This window comes from Zingiber officinale, chromosome 10B (assembly GCF_018446385.1).
Source record: "Zingiber officinale cultivar Zhangliang chromosome 10B, Zo_v1.1, whole genome shotgun sequence".
NCBI classification, from domain to species: domain Eukaryota; kingdom Viridiplantae; phylum Streptophyta; class Magnoliopsida; order Zingiberales; family Zingiberaceae; genus Zingiber; species Zingiber officinale.
Genome location: NC_056005.1, coordinates 43,255,798 through 43,262,287, shown reverse-complemented (window position 1 = coordinate 43,262,287; position 6,490 = coordinate 43,255,798). Strand labels below are relative to the sequence as shown.

The 6,490-nt window shown below is 33.0% G+C and overlaps 1 pseudogene; it reads left to right on the top strand.

Moving 5' to 3' along the window:
* The first annotated feature begins 3,318 nt into the window (after nucleotides 1-3,318).
* LOC122029740 lies at nucleotides 3,319-6,046 on the top strand (annotated as a pseudogene).
* Nucleotides 6,047-6,490: the final 444 nt, after the last annotated feature.

The following is a 6,490-nucleotide window of genomic DNA, read 5'->3' as shown; positions in this document are numbered from 1 at the left end:
TTAAAAAACATTTTTTAAAATGATTTTAAAAATATTTTAAAAAATAAAAATCCTTTTTAAAATTATTTTAAAAAATCATTTTAAAAATTATTTTAAAATTCTTTCAAAAATTATTTAAAAAATCATTTTTAAAATTATTTTAAAACTTTTTTAAAATATTTTTAAAAATCATTTTAAAAATCCTTTAAAAATTATTTAAAAAATAAATTTAAAAATACTTTAAAAAAATCCTTTAAAAAATTATTTTAAAAAACCTTTTAAAAATTTATTTAAAAACCTTTTAAAAATCAATTTAAAAATCCTTTTAAAAAATCTTTTTAAAATTATTTAAAAATCATTTTAAAAATATTTTAAAAATTATTTAAAAAACATTTTAAAAATCTTTTAAAAATTATTTTAACTTAAAAAAATTATTTTGAAAATTATTTTAACTTAAGAAATTATTTTAAAAATTATTTTGACTTTTAAAAAATATTTTAACTTTAAAAAAAATTAAAAAATATTTCAAAATTATCTTAAAAATTATGTTAAAAAACATCTCAAAAATTATCTCTTACCTTACTCGAAAACTAAAGTTGACTTGATTAGTTTCTAGATTTAGCCGGATCAAAATATTAACTCTACTTTAAATTATTTTAAATCAAACTTGATTTTACATTAAAATGTTAACTACTTTAATTAAATCATAATTTATCTTAATTAAATGTTGACTTAAATTGAACCTTATTTAACTTGGTTTAATAACATGAATAAATTTAACTTTGAATTAATATTAACTTTAAATCCAGAATGAAGTAAGTGAAAAGTTAAATCATTAACTCATTTAAATTATTCAAATAAATATTAATTTGTTAAATTAAGTAAAAGCTAACCAATAAACTACTTTTAAACTTTATCAACGTAAGTGTTACTAACTCTAGATCCCCTAAACACTTAGTTAGAAAAATGTGTTAAGGTCTTGAACGTTAACATACTCAAAGTTTAGTGTTAACTTAAGGGAGAGAGATAAATTAAGGGAGAGTAATAAATTAAGAGAGTATTAAATTCAAAGGAGGATCAAATTTACTTAAAATATTATTTCCTTATCTTTTTTATTTAAAAATTTCAAAGATTTTTTAAACAATTCTTTCTAAACTCCTACCTCAATTTTTTTAATATATATATATTTATATTTTGAAAATCTTACTTTAAATATTTTTCTGATAAATATTTTCAAAAATTTTATTTTAAATTATGTCAGGTTTAAGGGGAGGATTAACTACTTTCATACTTATTTTGAAATTAGTTTTTGAAAAATATTTCCTTAAAAATAATTTTAAAACTAAGTTTTTTTTAGAAAATAGATTTTACTTAGTTTTGAAAATTGGATGTTACAAACTTAATTTTGAAAAACAAATTTTTACTTAGTTTTGGAAATTAAATTTTATAAACTTAATCTTGAAAATTAATTTTATTCACTAAGTTGAAATTTGGATTGTACAACCTCAGGTTTGAAAAATAGTTTTTTAACTTGATTTTAAACTAACTTTTATAAAATTAAATTTTTATTGGGTCTAATTTTTTTAAATTGGTTTTAAAAACATATTTTTGAAAATTAGATTTTACAAACTTGGTTTTAGATATTACTTAGTTTTAAAAAAAATTGGTTGGATTTTCCAAACATAGTTTTAAAAATTGATTTAAAAAGTTGGAGTTTACAAACTTAGGTCTGAAAAATAAAATTTTACTTAGTTTTGAAGATGTGATTCTAAAATTAGACTAAGTCTTAATAATCTCCATTTTTATGCTATATTTGAAAATTATGCTTGCAAAGATTATTTCAAAAATTTGATTAAATTTGCAAATTTTATCTTTAAAAAGTACTCAAAATTTTTTACAAAGTTCAAAAAATTATCTTCTTAAAGTTTAAAACTTAGTAATTTTTTAAGAAAGCTAAATGCTAAGGTTTTAAGTAACATATTCTATGTTTTCGACTTTAGACTCCCCCAAGTCAATCTGACTTTGTGTTTCTTTTACTTCCTTAATCACCTATTTTTTTGTATAATTTTTTATTATTGTCAAAGGGGGAGGGTTAGGTGGCTTAAGTTAGTTAAAACAAACAACAAAATACCAAATAATACTAACTTAAAAATCTTATTAATGATTGTTTTACCTGCATAAGTTTTCATTAACTTAACCCAAGTTATCATTGCATCAAAAAAGGGGAAATTGTTGGTGTAATTAGCACTAACGGTCTAACTCAAGTTTTGATGAATGACAAAGTAGGTTAAGTTAGTTTCATATTGATCTAACACTTCTACGAAGTGTACAGGAGAAACCCAGACGGGCCGACGGGCTGACCTGACATCTGGCACGAAGTTCAGCTAGGTCAAAGGGTCGACCGGATAGTTGGTACGAAGCCTAGACGGGTCGACGGGCTGACCTGACGTCTGACATGAAGGCCAGATGGGTCGAAGAGCTGACCGAACGTCTGACACGAAGTCCAGACAAGTTGAAGGGTTGTCCAGACGTCTGGCAGGAAAGTTAAGGTAAGTCACTGGGAGGGGAGTGACTGTGAGGATACGTTCCTGGGAAGGGAACATTAGGCGTCGATCCGACTTAGATCCATTTCGGAAATCTAAGTCGAGATCGTGACTAGATTCCGATCTCGATGAGATGGAATCTAATTACTATTCTGTTTGATTATAAACTGTGTTAACACTTTGTTTGCCAGGATATATAATTTACATTGCCTCGGACTAACGTTTTCTTGCAAGAAAAAGATTGTTGGAAAACAAGGGTCCGAGTACCTGGAAGGGATCCGGGCGCCCGGAGATAAGTTTTATCCTCAAATGTGCGTCACCACGTGGAGTTTCATGGTTGGACAGGTTACGTCACACTCCAGGCGCTCGGAAGGGATCAGGGCGCTTCGAGCCTCCTATATAAGGAGGGTGAGGCCTAGAGCAAAATACAATTCACGATAAGATTTCCCATCGATTGTTCTGCTATGCTCTTGCGGCGCTGCGAAGAATCTCCGACAAGTACTATTTTATTCTTTTTTCTAAATTATTGTCGATATTATTTTTACTAGTATTTCTGCACCTTATTTTTATAATCAACTTTTCGAATTACTGGTGAATTGTTCAATGAAAATACTCAACTAGTACGAGTCATGGAGTAAAAGTCGCTGAAGGCTTCGAATAAAATAAAATTTACTTATATTAGTGTTGTTATTTTCATGTTTATTTCGTTAAATTTTTTTTAATCGTTATTTAACTATCCTTTAGCGAATTCTGACATTTTCTATTTTTGATCTCCCAGAGCGATTCAACCATCCACCCACCCATCTCGTCTCCTCTGCTCTCCTCTCTCACCCATATAAATGAACCTTCCTTTCTCTTTCTCTCTCTTTTGTTCTCTCTCTCTCTTTTGTTCTCTCTCTAAAGCTCTAGGGGAGAGAGTGAGCAAGCGGTGCTTAGTTTATCGCCTTCAGCCGCCTCGCTGAGCCCCTGTTCGCAAAGGAGTGGTCGCTCTTCTTTCGCAGATTGTTCTCCGGCCTCTTCAACGGAGCCTTTCTCACCTCGCCGTGCCGCTGGTGGCCTCCTCGCCTTCCTTCTCCTTGTCATAGAAGGCCTTGGTCCTTTGCACGCACAAACCCTCGCCCCCTCACCTCGGGTGGGCTTTGGGTTCCGAGGCTTGGATCGGCGCCGCCGTGTCTCTCCCCCGAGCTTTGGCCCGGTTTGGGCGGTGAGCACTCCTCAGCCGAGCTGTCCATGGAGAGATTCTGGCTGAACCTAAACCCTTTTCGGGATTGTCTCTGGGAAGTTGAAATTTCGTAAAATTATTTTTCCCTGAGTTGTGTAGCAGCAAAGATTGGTGTACTTCCTGTGCTTAGGTTTTCTTTTCAGTTGGGAGTGCTACTTTGATCTGGAACCTTGATCATGTCGGGCAGTGGCCGTGATTTTGTGAAATGGAGCGAGAGGTTCATTTCTCAGGAGCGAGGGGATCGTGCTGTTCATTACTATCTTGAGGATTCTTCTGGGGATTCCTACCTTGCAGTCATTGGCACCGAAAGGAGTCTGAGGCACATGCTTTATGTTGTTGCTGAGGAATTTTGTCAGGTGTACGGGGCTAATAAGTTGCAGTTATCATCCCTCAAATGGAGATCGAGAAGAGAGGTTGTAGACTGGCTCGCTTCATTCCTTCCTGCTGATGTCTGCTGCCCTCTTGATTCAAGTATTATTCTCACTTTGTGCACCAATGGCATGCAGAGTGTATATGATTAAGAACTTGGATTTGGTTCTTAAATTTTTGTTGGATGGTTGTATCTAAATTGAGCCAAATTTTTCTTATGACATCAATATAAATATAAATTGTCAGATATAAAGATTTGTGTTGACACAAGCTATGGTTGCAATTAATTTTGATACAATTGGATCATTTGTCTTTTAATTGTGTGATATTGTTTTTGAAGGGCAATTTAATTTTAAGCTTATTTTCCAATGATGTAAGTAGCCCGGAAACTGTCACATAATCATGTTTGATCTAAGAATCTAGTCTACTTTCTTTCTTCTACTATAGTTTGCATATCTTCAACAAAATTGGATGAGTGAAAATTGATTTTGTTGCTTTGGTGCTGATATTGATAAAGGGCATATGTCCTGAAATTGTGAGATAAACAATTGGCAATTTAGGAAGTTTACTAATGTGAGATATTTCAAGGTTTTTCTTAGTATATATTCTCAGAGATTGTAGGAATAGGGAATTGTCAGTGGACTTATTACATAAGTATCTCATGTCACAGAGTTGCCAAAATTTCCAATGAAGCATGTTTTCAGAGCAGGGATGAAAGTCAGTAAATGCAGTGACACTCGATGCAACTTACTTAATATGGTAATAGTTGCTCCTAATAATTTCTACATGATTCATGTTTTTTCTTTTAGAATATTCTTAATCTTATCTCTCAGGAAAACAATCATAAATCTGAAATTTCCTGGTCTGGTACTTCTTGGACTTGTGGAAAGCAGCTCCAGCATTACCAAGCTTTTTCACGCAACGGAACTACAATAGTAGTAAGTTTCAACATTATATCTCTCATTTTTCTGAAGCACTGTCATGGTTTGGTGCACAATGACTGGCCTTTGCTTTTGGTAGGCTCATTCTTTTGTTCTTGTAATGTCTGAGGAGGAAACTAGATATCTTGCTTACCTAGAAGATATGTATGAGGACAAAAGAGGGGAGAAGAAGGTTAAAGTATGATGGTTTCATCAAAATCAGGAATTTGCTTGCACAATACCGGCACCTGCTCCTCATCCCTGTGAAGTCTTCATAACACCTTTCTCCCAGGTCATCAGTGCATAATGTGTGGATGACATAGCTACTGTGTTGACTCCTGAACACTATGAAAAATGCTTGGAGTCATTTGCATCATCAGCTGGACTTTGTCTCTGTTTCCGCCAATACAGCAAAAATAAATTCAAGCCATTTGACTTAAGAACTTTGCGCGGTTATTTTAACCAAGCAGTTCTTTCATGCTTTGGTATTTGTAATGAGACTGGTAAAGGAGACGAAGAGATAGGCTATGGTTCTACAAAGGAGCACTTTGGTCCTAGGAGAACTAGATTTGTTAAGGTGCGGAATAAGCTTTTTGAATAACATTTAAGTACTAAAATATCAGGACTTTCTGGTCATATAACAACCTGCAGATCTACTTATCAGAATACAGGGTTCAATTTTATTGTTCAAAGGCAACTTCCAGTGAATTTTGTTGAATCTCATAATTTGGTTAGCCCACCTTTTAAGGTGGGAGAGAAGATAGAGCTTCTTTGCCAAGATAGTGGTATCAGGGGCTGCTGGTTCAGGTGTACTGTTTTGGAATTGTCACATAAGAAGTTAAAAGTCCGATATCTAGATGTGCAAAATGTTGATGGATATGGGAATTTAGAGGTAGGAGTTGTTTCTCTCTTTTGAATTCTTCAAGTGAATCATGAACTAGTTGTTAGCGCGATGAATACTCTGTCTGGTGATGTTTCTTCATCGATGTAGTTAAAGCAACTTTCTTTATGTACCCTCAGTTGCATTTTGTTCATCCATACAATTATGAGGTATAATGGCCAGCATTAGAATGGGGCTGATACCGTAATTTAGCTTTATGTTACTTAATCAGCCTTCTTTGCTTTTCTTTCTTCAACTAAAATTTCCTCAAAGGCTAGCTTGACTCCTACTTGAAGGCTCACGGTCCTTGATCGCATCGATGGACAAATCACTATAACTCTTCTTTCCGAAATCTTTCGGTAAGATAGAAACAACCCTACCATCTTATATGAAATTAAGTGCAATAAAAAATGTACCGACAGTAATAAAAAAAGGTTGAGGCGCGGTCGGTGCTTTTGAACGAAGTAGCTTACTTAGCTTCATAAAGGCTTGGAACACGAGTAGCAGATAAAAAAGAACCTTTTTGATGATCAGAATTGTTCTATTGAGCTTCTAACTTCGAGCACTTTTTATAGGT